Here is a 19,440-nt window from a genome sequence, read left to right on the forward strand (position 1 = left end):
CATGCTGCTGAGGATGGTCTCCCTGGCTCCTCCGCTTACCCTGCTTTTGTAGGGGTCAGAGTGAACAAACCAGAATGGTTCTGCATGGTGCCTGCCTGGGAAGCGTGCTCTGGGCACGCAGTCACTGATGGTGCTTGCTCCGCAGACCTGGGCTAGGGTTAGTTTGAAGTAAAACTCAGCGACTACATAGTCAGAGACAGTCAGGTCTCTGGCACGGACTGTGTAGTGCTGTAGATCTGTTCTTGTTGGACCTTTCTACTTGCACAGTCTGCTCTGGTGCAAGTTCAGCTGTGTGGACACTGAACTACAGTGAGAAAGAAGGGAATTGGATGGGCTGTGGGAAGGAGAGTTCAATCAAAATGAGTCCCTGTGAGTGGGCTCAGTGCACAGAGGACCTTGGCAGTCCTGGAGCTGAACCCTGCGCTGTTGGATCTCTAACCTAATGCTGCATTTAGATCTCTGCTAGGGAAAGCACTCATTTCCAACCACAATCTGAACATGTGTTTTTACATATATATGTCCATTTGGTTTCCATGAAACTTGAAATACATGTCAAAATTCATAGCTCTTATTCCTCTTAACTTGAGGTCTGTGCTGGGAGTAAAAAACCTGCAAAGCTGCCAAAGCTACTTTTAAGTTCTTGTTTATGGCAAAGGGAAAGCACACCTTATGTAGCAATAAAGTCATCAATTTATTGAAATCTTAACAATATAATCATAACTAGTCCAGATCTAATAGTTACAGAACAAGAAATAATAACACTTTAACTTAAATTGACATCCATATAATTCTTAGTTTCTGCCCATTTTCCTGGTGTTATGCTAACTCCTCTACCACTCCTCTAGGTACTAAATTTGGCAGTTCCATTGTCGTAGTGGTGGGGTTAAGAGAGCTGTCAGCTTGCGGAGTCCTTCTGTGGGAGGAAAGCGATGTTTATGTTGATAGTTTCTTCTTCCTCACTCTGGGATCCACTTGGGGTCACTTTCATGTTTGCTAACGTGCTGTTACACCTTTGCTCTGTCTTTGTTCATCTGCAGCTCCATGTTACATCTGAGTTTACTATATATAGGGCCTTTTATGTGTGTTAGATACTATTTCTTTGTTACTCCTCAAATTGTATTTGTCCGGCTCCAGGTCTGGCATGTCTTTAACTGACCATTGCTGAGCCACAGGGTCTCCAGTGCCAAGCCTGTGCCTCATCTCTTGTCATCTCTTGGAGCACTAAAACGGCCAAGCTGGACTTTGGGAGAGCTGACTTTGAACTGTTTAGAAGTCTGGTTAATAAAGTCCAATGGGAGACAGCTCTCAAGGGTAAGGGGGCGCAGGAGGGCTGGTTACTACTCAAAAAGGAAATTCTGGAGGCACAGGAGCGAGCTGTCCCTGTGTGCCGGCAATCGAGCTGCCGGGGTAGAAAACCAGCTTGGATGACCAAGGAGATTTGGGAACACCTCAAAAGAAAAAGGGAAGTCTATAAGTCTTGGAAGACTGGGCAGGCATCCAAGGAGGAATACAGGGAGGAAGTTAGGGCATGTAGGGAGATAATCAGGGGGGCAAAAGCCCAACTGGAACTTAGACTAGCCTGCTCTGTAAAGGACAACAAAAAGTCCTTCTATAAATACATTAATAACAAAAGGAGGGCTAAAGATCACCTCCAGCACCTACTGGACACAGGGGGTACGTTGATCACTAGTGATGAGGACAAGGCTGAGGTCCTTAATGCCTTCTTTGCCTCAGTCTTTAACAATAAGGTCAGTAGTTCCCAGGTGAGCTGGCCTATGGTGTCTGAGAGCAGGGAGGGAGAGCAAATCGAAGCTCCTGTGATCCAAGAGGAACGGGTCAAGGATCTGCTTCATCGGCTGGATGTCCACAAGTCTATGGGGCCTGATGGTATCCACCCGAGTGTCCTGAGAGAGCTGGCGGATGTCATTGCCAAACCCCTGTCCATTATCTTTGGACAGTCTTGGCTCACTGGGGAAGTTCCACTGGACTGGAGGCTGGCGGATGTTACTCCCATTTACAAAAAAGGGCGGAAGGAGGATCCGGGGAACTACAGACCTGTCAGTCTGACCTCGGTTACGGGCAAAGTCATGGAACAGGTTATCTTGAGTGCTATTAATGAGCACATACAGGTTAACCGGGTGATCAGGCCCAGTCAACATGGGTTTATGAAAGGCAGGTCTTGCAAATCAAACCTGATCACCTTCTATGATGGGGTGACCTGCCTGGTTGACGAGGGAAGGGCTGTGGATGTAGTTTTCCTTGACCTCAGTAAAGCCTTTGATACAGTCTCTCATAGTGTTCTGGTTGAGAAACTGGTAACTGCTGGCCTGGATAGGCACACCCTCCTTTGGGTTAAAAACTGGCTGGATGGCCGGGCCCAAAGAGTGGTGGTAAATGGGGCTAAATCCGTCTGGAGACCGGTCACCAGTGGGGTTCCCCAGGGCTCAGTGCTGGGTCCAGTTCTGTTTAACATCTTTATCAATGACCTGGATGAGGGGATTGAATGCACCCTCAGTAAGTTTGCAGACGACACCAAGCTGGGAGGCTGTGTCGATCTGCTCGAGGGTAGGGAGGCCCTTCAGAGGGATTTGAGCAGACTGGATCGTTGGGCTGAGGCCAATGGCATGGGCTTTAATAAGGCCAAGTGCAGAGTCCTTCACTTGGGGTGTAAAAACCCCAAGCATTGCTATAGGCTCAGGGAAGAGTGGCTGGAGAGCTGCCTGGCGGAGAAGGACCTGGGGGAGTTGGTTGACTACCGGCTTGATATGAGCCAGCAGTGTGCCCAGGTGGCCAAGAAGGCCAATGGGATACTGGCGTGTATCAAGAGTAGTGTAACCAGCAGGAATAGGGAAGTGATCCTGCCCCTGTACTTGGCACTGGTCAGGCCGCACCTGGAATATTGTGTCCAGTTTTGGGCCCCTTGCTTTAAAAGAGATATTAGCTCCTGGAGCGAGTCCAAAGAAGGGCGACTAAACTGGTCAAGGGGTTGGAAAATAAAACTTATGAGGAGCGACTAAGGGAGTTGGGGCTGTTTAGCCTGGAGAAGAGGAGGCTGAGGGGAGACCTGATTACAGCCTACAAATACTTGAGAAAAGATGGTGGGGAGGTAGGGGAAGGGATCTTTACATTAGTGATGGGTGATAGAACAAGAGGAAATGGGTATAAGCTTAGTCAGGGGAGATTCAAGTTGGATGTTAGGAAGTATTTCTTCTCTGAAAGGGTTGTCAGCCACTGGAATAGGCTGCCCAGGGAGGTGGTTGAGTCCCCATCCCTGGATGTGTTTAAGAATAGGGTGGATGATCTACTTAGCGATATGGTTTAATGGGGATTAGGGACGGTTGGACTGGATGATCTCTAAGGTCTTTTCCAACCTAGAAATCTATGAAATCTATGAAATCTCCTGCCTGTGTCTCTGCTTCTCAAGTACTCTGCTGTCATATCAGGCTTTTATTTCTTTATGGGACATCCACATTTCAGAGTCATAAATGCATAGAAAAACTGCATACCTCATTACACATAGAAAAACTACTTATTACTGCTGTCTATCTAAAATTGTGGTTGTACTCTACAAAGATAAACAAAAATGGAACATATTAGCTGTAGACACCCAGCCAATTAGAGAAACTGCTGTCTCAGTTAAAGCAAGCAGAAGAAATCTGCAGGCAGGTCAAGCTGCAGTTTAGGCTGAGCAAGATCAAGAAGCCTCAGTCCTGAGGCTTTGCAGATTCAGTACAGAGATTATGGTCTGTGCCTAGCAATGGCAATACTGTGTTACAGGACTACTCCGTCACGGTTCAGGGAGACTCAGGATTGCTCAGGGTCTATTAGAAGTGCTCAGCACCTTCCAAGCTCAAAGCTGGGAAAGGAAAAATTCCCCAAAGGTGGTAGGTACACTGTCATCTTCTTTCTCTCATGCAGCAATGGGAGTTCCCAATAGAGGAATGCTATTCACTGACAAGTCAAGGTGGTGGTTTCTTTCAACAAAAAGAAAATAAAGAGTTTCTGAAGCTTATTGGAACAGCCTGCTGAAAGCAGGTGAAGAAGGGCTTCAGTAGCTTCTCTTGTTAAACTCTACTAGCTCTTGGCTTAAAACATTCACTTAGAGCATGCAGGGGCTGTGCTGAGCAGCCTCAAGCTCTTTAGACCCAGCACACAGACGAGGTCATGGATCTTAAATCTTTACTGCAAAGTCTGCTCTCAGAAGTCATCATCCACTTTCCAGCTATATCTTTTATTTCCGTTTTCTAGCACCAGGATCTGAGTACCACAGCTACCTACTCGCAGCCTTCGCTGGAATTCCCACAAGCACCTCTGACATACTCAGATTAGCTTGTTTTCCACAACTTGGAAAGCCCAGATAAAAATAAACATATGAGAATACATTGAAGTTCACACATTTAGCAAAGCATATAAGCATATATTTCTGTGGAATTGGTCTCAGTGGAGAGGGTTGCAAGATTCTGTGCCTTGTTAAGCAAGGCGATATGTTAAGTGTGCATGAAGTACCTGCTCAAATTTGATGCTGAATCAGGATCTTAATTGGCTGAAAATCTACAGCTCAGCCTTGGGCTTTTCTTTCTACAGGAAACCCCTTCGGCTGGAGTGAGATGAGTCATTGTTCCCTGAGTGCAATTGCGCTTATTGCAGTCAAATAATATAAAAATCACCAGTCATGAGGGCACAGTTTGCTTCTGGTTAAACCAGTAACAGTTGTAAATGAACATTCACATCCAGAAAGTTACACTAAAATGGAACAGTATCTGGTTCAAATTCAGCCTCTTTGGGGAAAAAATAAAGGAGGGAGAGGGATGTAAGCTGAAGATGCAGACTGCAAGGGCCAGATGAGGATTCCTGGCTAGGAAATACAGTTGAAGAGGAACTGCCAGAAGAGTGGCCAGCCTTCACGCACTTCTCCAGTCCCAGAAATCAGGGCTTCTCTTCAGAAAAAACCTCTTGAAAATGTACTTCATAACTATCAAGAAGGATTTGACAGAGACTAAAAGGAGGCTGCAGAACCAGTGGCTTCTGAGTACAGAAGTACTTCTGAGTGGCATTCAGGAGTCTAGGTTATCTGACATCTTTTATATCAAGGCATATTTTGATATAGCAAGTGTATTTGATAGAATTTAGATTAAGAGGTAATGGACTTGAATAGTATTAAAATGTATTATCATGGAAGATGGATTATATTTTGAAAGGCAAAAGAGACTGTATTTTATTAGGGTCATATATGTCTACATATGCAGTTATGAATACAGAAACCTTCGCCTCCTAGAATGGATGGCAGAAGAGGTAGCAGATATCTGTCTTGCAAAGTTTGCTTTTAACCTGGCAATGATGTTTTTCACTTCATGAACTATTGCACTGTGTGGGGTTTTCTTATTATGTTGTTAGGGCACTGTCCTGTTTCTTCCCAGATTAAATGTGTATCAGGAGTGGCTGAACTTATGTAGTGAATTATTAGAAGTCTGTTAACTTCTGTGCTCAGGTACAGCATAAGGGCAGTCAGGCCCTTAAAGGGCTCTTTCTTTGCATTCCTCCTTGGCAACTGCACACTGAGAAACGGGAAATAACTTTCAAGCACAAACTGAATTTAAGAATACTTTAACTATTCCGGTGCAATCAAGTTAAGGAAAGCTTACTGAGTGCACACAACTATTCTTAGGGAAGAAAGATCCTGAAACAGTATTGTAGACAGCAGGAAACTTTAAACATCTGTAAAATGTAGACTCTAAGTGGAACTGAAAAGAACCCAAACCTGTGAAAATGCCCAGTCAAACCACTCAGACAACTTTATCTGGGTCCCTCTAGTGCTGCCTTGGGCAAGAAAACAGAACCCCCAGGCAACTTTATCCAGCCATCACTAAAAAGTCTTGTTTCAGTAGTTACAGTCTAGAGTCATTACTACAGCCTGGGGAAAGTGTCCCCTGGGGAAAGGCATTGGACTCTTTTAAGGTTTGCTGGTCGGTGCTTTTACTCTGAGTCTCCAACAACTGCTGCTGTTCCTAAATAGTCTTAGCTTCATTGAACATAGCTGAAATGTTTATTTCATCAGGGTCTGCACAGGGCACCTGAGGTTTCTTCCTATTGCCTTGGCATACAATACGCATATAGTAGCTATATCCTGGGATATGACAGGTTGGAAGGAGTTGAAATGCAGCTCCTGTCCAACACTTCCTTCTTTGGAGATAGGCAACTCATATTGTGAACAGAGGGAAAAGTAATCTTTGCTCCCCAGAGCCCTTCCTCCCCGCTATGGCCTCTCCATCTTTTCAGTGGATCAAATTCACTGCTTTCCTATTTAGCTTCAAGATGGGGGTATCAGTCTCCTGCCTCCTCTCTGTGTTTGTACTGCCAGCTTCTTCTCTCTTCAGTATGCTGTTAGCTTAACCCTCTACTTAGTTGCTATTACGTTCAATAAAAAAAAAAAAAAAAAAAGGATCATGACTTGCATTTGTCCCTCTCACATACTCATAGTGGCCAACACTGGCATTGAGATTACAACTCCTTGATTGTCCAGCTAAAGAGGACCTGTCACCCATCAGCCTTGAATTCCTTACCTCCTGGAAAATGGTCCACAATTTAAAATGTCCTAAGGCATTTCTATGTCCCAGGTTCTGAAAGCCCACCATTAATCAGGACTGGAGAATCCTTAAAGCATAGTGCCTGGGAGGTAAATAAAGCATGAGAAGTTTATAATCAAAAAGCACAAAATTCTCTTTACTTTCCATATGCTAAGTAGGAAAAAAGGGGGGAAAAATGTTTCTTTTTGCCTTGTTTTAAATGTCCCAGTGTGTGAACATATCAGTTACTCCAGGCACGAGTTAAAAGAGGGGTTGAAAATACAAAACCTATAATGGATGTCTAGACTCAGAATCACTCCCAACACCTTAGTATTACTACCCATATATGGATACAAGATGAGTATGTCCACATTCATTCAGGAGCACATTCCTCCACGTTTTCTCTTATTTGTTTTACTCCGCACAAATGAAACTCTCTAGCCACTTCACAGACATAAAATTAGACAGTTCCCTTCCCTTTAAAACATTTTACATCGAGGTGTCTCAAAAGGCGTAGGACCGAGGCATGACTTTTATAGAAAGGAAAAAAAAAAGATTGACCACAAGGAGCAAATTAAAGTAATAGTTAAAAAACGAACTGCTAATTCAACCACATCTTCAATGGAAAATTCATATTACAATGAAAACACCAGCATATTTCTTTCTCCTTTGTGAGTTTAACTTGGAAAGTCACCAGGGCTTTAAAACTGGATGAAAAGCAGAGAGTTTTGGAGTGAGAATTTCTAGCATCTGTTTTGCTATGGCAGCACTACAAGGAAAAAAGGCCCTTGTGTTAAAAGATAGCCGAAGATGTTTGGCTCAGTTTTCTGACCTTGATCTTCGTGTTGACACTAAGAAAATCTGATCACTATACGCTAATGTATTTTTTCTTAGTGCAAACTATACTTTTACACTTTCTAATTATTTCTGGTATTATTTGAGAAACATTCCCAGGACCTTGGTTTGACAGTCAGGTCTTGCTTTTTTTTTTGCAAAAGATTACAGGATGTATAGTTTGAAAGCTGTCAAATTAAATAAAACTTACACTAAGGTTTAAACAGGCAATTGCATTCCCCAACTCCCTTGCCTGGTGCTAACTTATTCTGAGAAAAATGCCTGATTCAGCACCTTCTACCATAGTGGCACTTGCTCACCACTGAATTGTATGGCCATTCATTCGGTCCTCAGGATTACAAGCAGATCCTGATGGCTTGATTCATGCAGGTATGCCAGTGAATAAGCCACTGAACAGAATTTGTCCCCATGCATGTATCAGAAGCTGGTTAGACCCTCAGTTAACCTATGGACCTCTAATTGCTGAAGAAGGATGTAGGAACTGTGAGGGCAATTACTTAAGGGTAGGAATTCATCCTGTGATTACTTAACAACGGACTCAGTGTACATTTTCAGGATTTTGCTCACCAGGAATGGTTAAAAAGTAGCCAGAATACAGTTCATATGTAATAGGAATCTTACTGATGTGTTAAACATTGTGGAAGATGATGCTCGTGAACTGAAGATTTGATACCTCAGTGGTTCCCGCTTCGCCACAGACAGCTTTTTTACTTGCAGATCGCAGGTTGTCTGACAATTAAGTGCTGAATCTTGGCCCTCATGATATCAGAAGTGGTTTGGCACTGCTTTTAGTCATAAGTTTTACCATTGGCATAATATCTTCCAAAAACTGGGCATAGTTTTTGCTCTTTTCTAAATATAGTGTAGTTTTATCTGTAAAAATGGTAGAACTTTTCAGTTGTTTGCTGAAGCGTCTTTTGGATTCTTGAGTTTACTTGCTAGGTTGTCACACTGGGACTGAGCTTTAGCTTTCACAAGAAGTAGAAGAAAGGGACTTTATAACAGCCCCTGCAGCTAATGGATTTGTCAGAGTGTCTTTACATTACAGCTATAGTCTCATTAAAGGCAGTTTTAGCTGAAAATAATTGCCCTGTGACAGCGACAAGGAGAATACAAGCAAATAAAAAGTTTTATTTGATAAAAGAGTAGGCTGGGTAAGTGACTTTATATCCAAAATATCTATGGAAAAAGCAATGACAGTTGTTCAAATACAAATAGGAAAGAATTCTTTTTTTCAGCTGTAAAACTCATATTGATCAACTGAGCCTCGCTAACCACTCACAAACCAGACTGTAACAAAGTAAGTTTCAGGAAATCATTTTTCTGGCAATCCATTTCCCTTCCTCAGCACAGGTGCATTAACCAGAGAAGTGATTTTTGAAGTGACTAAGTTGCAAACACTGGTTTGGTGATCCATATGCTCAACTAGGCTTGTAATTCTGATCAGTTTAGAGCAGCTCATTAGAGACACAGCTTTGCTGCACCACGGCCAACGTGTCCCCACTGTAACCAGCTAAGCCCTGAGTACCTGTCTAGACTAGTGAAGGACTAGGCAATTTCTTTACCTTTGCTGCCACAAGGTCAATGTTCAGGTCAGTGTGTTTTGAGGACATTTATGACACCCTGGCAGAATTAGACCCCCTCACAAGATGCTCCTGCGATGCTTTATTTTAGTGTATGGGAAGTTTCTTTTCAATAGCCAGCTTGTGCAGGAGGGAGGAACACAGAGGTTCAGCGCTCAGCCTCCTTCTGCATGGTCTGGGATTACTCCTGAGGAGAGTCTTCTGTGACTGAGGAGAGCCATTCAGGTATCACACTTCTCGGGGAGAGTATAAATCAACTGATAGCTGTAAAAAACACAGGCACCATCTCCAACCACTGCAAAAGCATGGTCTAGCTCCCACAAAAAGAGTGACTGTGCTCAGAAGAGGTCTGAAAAAGGGTACTTCTGAGTGCCTGTGTTCCCAAGGGTTAAATGTTGTGTGTCCCCATAAGCACACTTTCTCATGCTGTCCAGTAAACCAGAGGTAAAGCAAGAGGACAGAGTAGGGAGTCCTGATCTCCAGCAGGCCTGCAGCAATTTCTAAGGCTACCCAAGTGTGACTACAGTAACGGATATGGGTGGCACCAGACTTCCAGATTTTAGGTGCTTGGCTCAAGAGGTATCCAAAAGATCAAGGAGCCAAACTTTGTCCTGTTGCTTTACCCTTAGTTTACCAGAGAGCAGGTGAATGTTTATGGGGGCTTTTCTGAACTCTAACATCAGTGACAAGCATGATCTCAGAGTTTTGGCTATACACAGAAAACCAGGTGCCTATCTGCAACTTAAAACTGGCCAAATGACCTGTTTCAAGCATGTAGCTGCCTTTTGCAACTGTTTTCTAATGAGAGCAGTGAAAGATAAGTCTTGCTCCACCTTGTATTGTGAGAAGTAAGAATGTGAGAGACTTTCCTTTTCACATCTCTGCCCATTCAGTTTTCATAGAAATCACGCAAAACAGTGACTGAGCCATTTAAGTCCTGCACAGAAGATCTAACAAAAAGACCGCAAGGATCCATCACTGGGGCTGCCTTGGAATGTGAGAATCTGCCACCACCTCTTCCCCATACCCCACCACTACTCTAACCTGGACCCCCAGACATAGTGATTACCAGGATGTCATCATAGAATCATAGAATGGCATAGGCTGCAACGGACCTTAGAGATCATCTAATCCAACCTCCCTGTCACGGGCAGGGACGCCTCTCAACTAGATCAGGCTACTCAAGGCTCCGTCCAACTTGGCCTTGAACACCTCCAGAGAGGGGGCATCCACAACCTCTCTAGGCGATCTATTCCAAAGTCTCACCACCCTCGTACTGAAGAATTTCTTCCTAAGATCTAATCTAAATCTGTTCTCCTTCAACTTAAATCCATTTCCCCTTGTCCTATCAGTGGACACTCTTGTAAAAAGTTCCTCCCCAGCCTTCCTGTAGGTTCCCTTCAGGTATTGGAAGGCAGCTATTAGGTCCCCCCAAAGTCTTCTCTTTTCAAGGCTGAACAATCCCAGCTCCCGCAACCTGTCCTCGTAGCAGAGGTGCTCCAGCCCCTGGATCATCTTTGTGGCCCTCCTCTGAACACACTCCAACAGATCTATGTCTCTCTTATGGTGGGGACACCAGAACTGGATGCAGTATTCAAGGTGGGATCGCACAAGAGCAGTGTAAAGGGGGAGAATCACCTCTCTTGACCTGCTGATCACGCTTCTCTTGATACATCCCAGGATGCGGTTGGCCTTCTGGGCCGCATGAGCGCACTGCCGGCTCATGTTGAGCTTGTCATCTATAAACACCCCCAAATCCTTCTCTTCAGGGCTACTCTCAACCCACTCTGTGCCCAGTTTGTATTTGTGCCCAGGATTGGTCCGACCCAGAAGGAGGATCTTGCATTTCGACTTGTTGTAGCTCATGCAGTTTGCACTGGCTCATTTCTCAAGCCTATCAAGGTGCCTCTGTATGGTATCTCTTCCCTCCAGTGAGTCCACGGCACCACGCAACTTGGTGTCATCAGCAAACTTACTGAGGGTGCACTCAATGCTGTCATCCATGTCGCTGACAAAAATGTCGAACAGCACTGGACCCAGAACAGACCCCTGAGGAACACCGCTTGACACTGGTCTCCACGAAGACATTGCGCCATTGACCACAACTCTTTGAGTGCGACCATCCAGCCAGTTCTTTATCCACCGAGTGGTCCATCTGTCAAATCCGTGTCTCTCCATTTTAGAGGCAAGGATGTCATGTGGGACAGTGTCAAACGCCTTGCACAAGTCCAGGAAAATGACATCCGTTACTTTACCCATGTCAACCAGTGCTGTAGCTTTGTCGTAGAAGGCCACTAAATTAGTCAAGCACGACTTGCCCCTAGTGAAGCCATGTTGGCTGTCACCAACCACTTGGTTATTTTTTATGTGCCTTAGTACAGCTACCAGGAGAATCTGTTGCATGATTTCACCTGGCACAGAGGTAAGGCTGACTGGTCTGTAGTTTCCTGGGTTGTCCTTGGTCCCTTTTTTAAAGATGGGGATTATGTTTACCCTTTTCCAATCTGTAGGAACCTCACCAGACGGCCAGGACCTCTCAAATATGATGGCTAGTGGCCTAGCAAATTCAGCCGCCAGTTCCTTCAGGACCCGTGGATGTATCTCATCAGGTCCCATGGACTTGTGCACCTTCAGGTTCTCTAGGTGTTCCTGGACCTGATCTTCTCCTACCCTGGGTGGTTCTTCACTCTCCCAGATCCAGCCAACATCCTCTGTGATTTGGGTGGCGTGGTTCGAGTGGTTGCCAGTGAAGACTGAGGCAAAAAAGGTTGAATATTTCAGCCTTCTCCACGTCCTCAGTAACCAGGTCACCTGTATCCTTCGGGAGAGACCCCACATTCTCTCTTGTTTTTCTTTTTTCTCTCACATACCTATAAAACCCTTTTCTGTTATTTCTAATATTGCTGGCCAGATTTGACTCTTACCAATGTAGTCTACCTTAGATTATTTTAGCCAGGAGTTCTTTGTTTATCCATATAGGTCTCCTGGTGTTTTTGCCTGATTTCTTCCTTTTAGGGATTCAATGCCTTTGAACTTGGAGGAGATGATCCTTGAAAGTCAACCAGCAATCTTGGGCTCCCAGTCCTTCCTGGGCTTTATCCCATGGCACACTACCAAGGAGGTTCCTGAAGCAGCGAAAGTCAGCTCTTCTGAAATCGACGGTTTCAAGCTTGCTGAGCTTGCCCCTCTTAGCTGCCCTTAGAATCTCAAACTCCACCATCTCACGGTTACTGCAGCCAAGGCTACCCACGAGTTCAACATCACCTGCCAGCCCTTCCCTATTGATGAGAACGAGGTCTAACATGGCACTTCTCCTTGTTGGTTCCTCTATCCCTTGGATAAGGAAGTTATTGTCAATGCATTCCAGGAATCCCCTGGATTGCTTGTTCCCCGCCGTGTTGTTTTTCCAACTGATGTCTGTGGCATCTTGCTTGAATCTGCCCAAGGGAAATTTCGTAAGTACCAAAGGAGACAGAAGAAGATGAAAACCTATATAAACATGTAGTGTATGAAATTCTGCAGTTGCTGTGCTTTGACTTTGACCTTGACTTTCTTCCACTCACGTCTCCTTAGCCATGTCTGAAGGTGGCTTTGCTGCCAAACCATCTTTGTTGTAATTTATTTTTTTATATATTACTGAGATTAAAATCAGCATACATCAATGTAGACACTGATATGCTTTCATATACATATTCTATTTAATATAACTTGAGGCACAAAATCTTGAAACTTTAACAAATTCCAAATTCTGCTGACCCTGGCAGACCACAATCTTGCTGCCTGTCTTTCCTAAGAGTAGTGTGTTTCAGTAGCTCTAAGAAGATGCAAAGATCGTCTTGGGCACCTGAAAATCACAGGCATTTCTCATTAAAGTTTTCAAGATTATTGTACTATGCACATTGTTGTGTTTCCATAGAACTGTAAACACTGATCAGGCACTTCCAACAAAAAAGATCAGTTATTACCTTAGAGGCTGTAGGGTCAGCTTTGACTATTGCACTGTACTAAAACAAAAGTTAAGTGTTTGTCTCAGTTCTGCTAACTAGATAGCAGAATACATCACTGTTTGTTGGGGAGCCAGCAATCTCTGAGAAAAACAGCGTGCTGGGATGGCTTTAGTTGAGCGTCTCTGCGTGGAGCTGTATTCCTGTGTGCATGTGTGTATGCAGGTCTGCATTGGGAGTTACTCCACTGTGTTAAAGTTACGCATGTTGGATACAGAGAAGAATTGAATAGAAATGTAAATGACTGGAGAAATGTAGGCTAGAAAAGCTGCATATGTTCTACAGGAGTAAAGGCAAAACTCAGGGTTTTTTTCTCCTTACTGTATAATTTCTGTGGTAAATTGTTAGCCCATTTAATTTACAGTACTCATAAGAAATGCCAACGGGATATTTCCCTAATCCAGACGGATCAAAAATAAAGTGATACAATGTACTTGGAATTTTAATATCAAGGATAAAAACACTAAAACTTTACAAAGAATCAACATTGTACACAACCCATGCTTTATGTATTTAATTTATCTACCCAGTACAGAGGCAGCATCTGTTTTCAGTGAGATGCTGGTTGTTTTTTTTTTTTCCCTAGCTCAGCAGCTGGGATAAATGAAATAGTAGTCAAAGACCAAATTAACAGTTTGAGGGCCACAAGTCTGCTGGAATGAGGGGAAGGGAGGACAGTTGAGGAAGACAGTGACAGGAGGAATTGTAACCTCCAGATGTCCCGATAATAACTCCCAGGCACACGATCTTGTAATGTGGTATGTATTATGCTTCACAGTAGACTGCTCTATCTCAGACAAGTTTCTCGCAGTGCTGCTAATTTTTCTGTTATCCCTTTCCTCCCACAGCACTGCAGAGAGGACATGAGTGAAGAAGAGGTTCTTCTGAACCCACCACACGTCACTGATGCTGGCAGCTCCCGGCAAGACGTGGGCCACAGTGTTGCGATAGGAATAAACCTGCCTCGCTCCGCTCTGTAACTGGAGAGCCAAGCATTTTGGCCTCAAGTCACGTTCTTAAGCTTCTCCCTGGATTCCAGCTTCCAAAATACCAAAGTATAAATTCTCTTCTTTCTTCTTTGCTCTCCAGCTCTCCGGCTCACCACCTCAACCTTCTCCAGCAGCCGAGAGCAAGGAAGCTGCAGGAGCAGTTGGGAACGGGTCTGACTAGATGAAACAACGGTCTCGGTAACCAGTGGGGCAGAAGAAAGGTGAGATGAGCTTCTCAGTCCTCAGCAACTGACTGCCAACACACTCGGAAGATGCCATCGAGAAGAGGAGCCCCTGTCTACTGAGGAAGGAGAGAAAGAGGGACCGGGAATAAATGGACTGGTGTGGAAAGGTATTTGTGAGTGCATGGCTGACTGGAGAGAGCAAGGGGCTGGAATGATTGACGACAAGGAATAGTGTAATGAGTTTAAATTGTCTTTATTCTAATGAAGAAAATTAGTTGGGCTTTTAATCATCTCAATTGAAATATTCAAGCTTTTACACACCAGACTGGTATCAGGGCTCTATCACAGCTTGAATAACCAAATCTATTTGTTTAAGTATCCTTTCTAGCCCTGAATTTTCTGTTAGAGAGTCTGAACTTTTCTTACACTTGCGTCTCCTCATGCTGCCAGAGACGTGTAAAAAGAACTGAGTGGAACTGAGAATAATACCTGGAATATTCTTCATTTCCTTCTCTCAATGGCTGTGCACCACTGCAAAATCACTTGCTGGTTTTCACCTTAGGGATGGTTATTTGCTTTAACAATGGCACATTGAAGTGGAGTTAAAGTGTATAATTCCCCCCGCTACTCCCAGTTACCCTACCCTTTGCAATAGTTAATACAGCACCCACGATATGAGCTGGTCTCTGAAAGGTGCAGCCTGGTTCCCAGCAAGAAGATCACCCTGCAAGGAGCTACAACACCTTGGATGAGAAGCCCTGCACAAATGCAAGATGATAGTGCTGGTATTATTAAATACCTTGTAGCTATGCATGGCAGGGGTCAGAGATGACTGAATGATCTCAGAAACTGTATTTGCAGTAATAGCTTTGCACAAAGGGGTCACTTAGAGATGAAGTGGCAGTTAATTCAAAACAGAATTTCAGACTTAGCTTTGCCTTTTTCCCCCTCTTTGAAGGAAATGAGAGGTGACACAATTGGATTAGATACACATTTTAGGCTTTTTCAGAAACCAGGATATTATTTACCAAAAGATTGTAATAGTTCCAAGCTGATAAATGCAGTACATTGTTTTTGGCATGCGTATCAATTCTTAAAACAAATACTATTTACCAGAAACTTTGTAGAAGCTCTTTTGGACTCTCGACAGTCTATTAGGTAATATAGGCTTTGTAGCGCTGTAGGAAAATACAATTTTACAGAAGCTTTGCAAAGTTTGGCAACGCCATCCAGCCCAACCCTCTTTATTCTATAAAAAAGCTCTTGAGATTCATTTTTTAGGACTCAGTTGCCAAAGCCCACAAAACTTGGCCTCCTCTTAACATGACAGTAAGAGAGTGAGAGAGCTAGAGATGTACTTTGATGGGCAAACATGTCAGGAACAGAGATAGAAAAAGGAGAAAGAGTATGAAGTGAAGTAGTTCCAGAAATCCAGGAGTAGCAAAGGACCCCTTCCTTCCCCAACACCGTAGTATCTGGGATCACAGGAGGTGAAGGTGGCCTGGTCTGCCAAGGAAAGTGTGAAAAGCTCACTTCTTGAAAGCTCCTCTGCCCCTGTGTGCACACATGCACGCAAAACACATGCCATCTAGTATGAGTGTGTGTATACAAATTCAAGTTCTCTTTACACAAAGGTACCTATTTCAATGCAGATATAGATATAGACTACAATTATTTTAAATTAATTGGCTTTCATTTCAGAAATTGCAGGCAACAGGTACAGTAGCTCTTTCGAGGTGGACCACTTATCTCTGCCCTCTCTTTCTAGCAGTCAGCTGGTTTCATCTTTTCTAGAGCTCTGTGAAATATTTTGTTTGCTGCGAAACTACGAATCAGGAAGGATTCACCTGCTTTGGAGCGTGTGCCCAAAACCAGAACTGGCAGGACATCTTGTAATGTGTTGCGTCCAAATACTGTCTTGCCAATACTGGAGTTATATTGTCTCGCTGAGTTTTGATAGCTCCAGATTCCTGGAGGTTCAATTTATTGGAAATCCAGAGCCCTTTCCATGGCCTAGGCCTGATTGCCAAGCTCCAGAAATAATCAGTGTGGCTCATTGCATTCTTCTGGACAGAGCGGGTGCCTTTTTGGCTATGTCTGGCAGGAAGGAGAACCATGTCAGGGCCCACTATGTGGCCAGGACCAGATGTTGTCCTCTTGCTGTCCAAAGCAAGCTGGTTTCCATCATCCACATGGGAACTCGGGACTGTCCTCTGAGCCAGACTCACCTGTGTAGCTCTGTGAGCTGCCTGCCTGCAGTCTGTGTCCTCCCTACACCTGGCTTAGTACCATCTTATCCATGTTATTCAGTGGAAACCTTATGGCTTCAGTCGAGATAAGGGTGCTTTCCTGCTTCTGTTCACCTGTGGCAAGTACCTCAAACCTCCAAAACAAGACTGTGTTGAAGGAGAGCCCTTGGAGGTAATCCTCTAAGATGTTTTTTGGTGACTTTTCAGGCCACTGACTTGCAAGGGTGAAGAAATCTCACTACAGATCAGCTGGGATACATTCAAGGAAGTGATATAAAACAAAGTGAAGGAAGTTATTGGAAAGTACACGTAGTTAACGACAGTCTAGACAAGCAATAAAACAAGGCAATATGGGGAAAACGTAAACAAGCCAAGGCTGAAGGGAAACAAAAGAAGTAAAAGTATCTTGCAGAAAACTGTGCAAATCACTGTGAGGCTGGACAATCAGGGAAAGATCAGGGGGAAGATCAAGAAAACAAGGCACAAGAGCGGTGTGCTAAAGTTTTTTTTCGTGAAGATTTGATTGGGCCAATAATACCAACAATTAAGTGGAAAAAAGAGTGGTGAACCACATACCACAAAAGTGAAGCAGATATGGAGGAAATATTTTGAAGCCTGTCTTAGCTTTAGAAGCTCGCAGTCCACTCTGCAATGCAAACACAGTAGACAGGCTTGAATGGGCTCAGTTCCTTCATCAGAAAACTCTGCTCCAAGAAAGAGTTAAAAGCAGCCATAGATGTCCTCCAAGAAGAGATAAATAGCATAGCTGGCTTTTTAGGGGCTGAAGGAATAAATTCTGCCAAAGCAGAGAGAAAAAATTGAAAAGGAATATTGGAGCAAGTGAAGGTTCAAGGTAGCTGAGTAAAGAAAATTGCTGAATGAACCCTGAGGAAAAGAGTTCCTTTCATTCCAGGCAATCCAGAGGTATAAGTTCACTGTCCTGATGAAATCAATTGTCAATAGACTGCAGTTAGCTGTAGAGTAGTGGGAAGAGACAGTGTGACTTCAAGTCAGGGTATGTTGCCACAGTCAATGTGCATGGAAAAGTAAGGAGAGTGGAGGCACTCCACTGTGACTCCACTGTCAGTTTCTGCTGGATTCATCATCGCATTCAGTGGAGGTTATGTTGTGGGAAGTAGAAGAAACATAGTGGGCTCCACATAAATGCACTGATAAAAGCTATGCTTGAACTCCTGGACAACAGTGCCAGAAAGATTTATGGAAGTTAAACAATTGCTTCATTTAAAAATCTAGTGAATGACAAACCAGTATGAATTCACCATCACTCTTTTTGCTTTTAATCGGATATTACAAATACTAGATGTATCAGAGAACAAAGCCACTGATGGCCTGCTGTTAAGGTCCATATGCAGATGCAATTGGATATCTGACTTATATTCTTAGATAGATAGCATACAAAACTGGAGGGATTATTTAGCAATAATTGTTATGTAGATGAATTAGTTACAGCTAGGAAAAGGTAGTTATAAAGCAAGCAGATTATTTTGTGCACCTTGTAAACTTCATCTTTGCTAGGCGTTCTGTTGTGTTTGAGATTAAAAGTGTTGCGTTAAAGTGTTATATTTAATGTCAAATACAAATGTATCAAGACAGCGCACAAACAGTATGTTTTCGTGGACTGAACAATGTAGTAAGCGAAAGTAGAAAAACAGGCACTCAAAGGCTGAAATTGGAACAATAGCAGATGTAAAGTGCAATCATTTGAAGACAAATGAGGAAACTGGAAGGAGGGAAGGAGATGAAATCAAGGCATGGGAATGACTCAACCTGAAAAGATTATGATGGTGGGAATACTGCAGAAATCAAACAGATAACAGAATGCCAGAGATAGTCATGCAAATACAACCAAGGTCAATTCGACAAGAAACAGACTGAACGGGTTGGTCTGAAGGAGTTCGGCTAAGTGAGCTGGCACCCTACGCAGGGATGTGGCCAAACTGGGCTCAGTGGAGAAACAAGTCCCTGGGCAGGGACAAGCAGCAACGCTGCTCTGTTCCCAGCGTCTGCTGAAAGCCTGGGAGATGCAAAGAAAGAAAGCATTTAAGAGATCGTTCATGGTTGCCTGCAAAAGTTTTGCTATATAAATTAAGATTTGAGTGTAACTTTTCTTTGGTTTACTGTACACCGGTCATGATGTTTTACTGAAGCCATCCTGTCAGTTTCTGGAAAGCCTGTTTCAGATTTTCATGTAGCTTGTACCTTAAAATCTGTGACTGGAATCCCTGTAAGACCAAATCATGGGAGACGAACTTAAGAGTTGAATATTAATCAACTGTTCAGCAGTATTAAAGATCATATTGCAACCAAATTTCCTCTGCCTGCAACTTTGCACCAAACGAAGCTATAACCTGGAGGGTGTGCATCCTTGTAGAAGACCTTCTGAAACAAATACTTTTACAGTCCCAGGGACCTTTGGACAGTTCTTGTCTTTATTGTGGCCTGTAGGGAGACTGGCTTTTCCTGTCTGTACGGTATCTTTCAGACATATTTTCCGTGAACGATAAAATCAGGAGAATGTGTGGGGGTATATGAGGCCACCTGGGTGCTATGTCTTAATTGTAGACATGGATTTTTGTTTTGGGATTGTTTTTGGCTTTGAGTGCTGCTCATCATCTCTGTCCTAATGCATAGTCTGTGGTCTTTAAAGCCCTGAGAGAACACTTTTAAGCATGAGTATCTTAGTTCAGTATTTATATCTATGTTTTAAGGCTCCTTGAAATGTCCTGCTTTGGGAAAATGCAGAGCATATAGTACCCTTGGCACTGAGTTACCCAGCCTTTTAGGAAACCAACTATGTTATGGCAATGAAAGGTAATGCATACCCTTTTACTTCTTAATGAAATGCTTGAGAAAAGCAAGTATCCCATCTAAGAGACACTCAAAGGGACAAAACAGACCCAGTCTTCTGTAGCGTGCTTTGTCATATCACCATGTCTGGAAGATCGTATTTAACACCACTTGTCAACAGTTTTTCTCTGTAACCCAAGAGTT

Source organism: Tauraco erythrolophus, chromosome 1, assembly GCF_009769465.1.
Source record: "Tauraco erythrolophus isolate bTauEry1 chromosome 1, bTauEry1.pri, whole genome shotgun sequence".
Classification (NCBI taxonomy): domain Eukaryota; kingdom Metazoa; phylum Chordata; class Aves; order Musophagiformes; family Musophagidae; genus Tauraco; species Tauraco erythrolophus.